This window comes from Marmota marmota, unplaced genomic scaffold (genome assembly GCF_001458135.2).
Source record: "Marmota marmota marmota unplaced genomic scaffold, marMar, whole genome shotgun sequence".
Taxonomy (NCBI): Eukaryota; Metazoa; Chordata; class Mammalia; order Rodentia; family Sciuridae; genus Marmota; species Marmota marmota.
This window is the reverse complement of record NW_026000294.1, coordinates 1,754,354-1,755,044: the sequence shown is the minus strand read 5'-3', so window position 1 is coordinate 1,755,044 and position 691 is coordinate 1,754,354. Positions and strand designations below refer to the sequence as shown.

General features: G+C 35.7%; 1 pseudogene; it reads left to right on the top strand.

The window, feature by feature from the left end:
* Window positions 1–237: 237 nt before the first annotated feature.
* LOC125614448 lies at window positions 238–324 on the top strand (annotated as a pseudogene).
* Window positions 325–691: the final 367 nt, after the last annotated feature.

The following is a 691-nucleotide window of genomic DNA, read 5'->3' as shown; positions in this document are numbered from 1 at the left end:
ATACCAGACCTTAAACTATACTACAGAGCAATAGTAACAAAAACAGCATGGTATTGGCACTAAAATAGACATTTAGACCAATGGTACAGAATAGAGGACACAGAGATTAACCCACATAATTACAATTATTTTATATTAAACAAAGGCACCAAAAACATACATTGGAGAAAGATAGCCTCTTCAACAAATGGTGCTGGCAAAACTGGAAACCCATATGCAACAAAATGAAGTTAGTTCTTGCTTCAGCAGCACATATACTAAAATTGGAATGATACAGAGAAGATTAGCATGGCCCCTGTACAAAATGAAATTAACCCTTATCTCTCACCATGCACAAAACTCAACTCAAAGTGGATCAAGGATCTAGGAATTAAACCAGAGACAGTGAGTCTATTAGGAAAAAAAGTAGGGGCTGGGGTTGTGGCTCAGAGGGAGAAAGCTCACCTAGCATGCATGAGGCACTGGGTTCAATCCTCAGCACCACATAAAGTAAAATAAAGATATGTGTCCACCTATAACTAAAAATAAATATTTTTTTAAAAAAAGAAAAAAAAAGTAGGCCCAAATCTCCATCATGTTGGATTAGGCCCCAACTTCCTTAATAAGACTTCTATAGTACAAGAATTAAAATCAAGAATTAATAAATGGGATGGATTCGAACTAAAAAGCTTCTTCTCAGCAAAAGGAACAA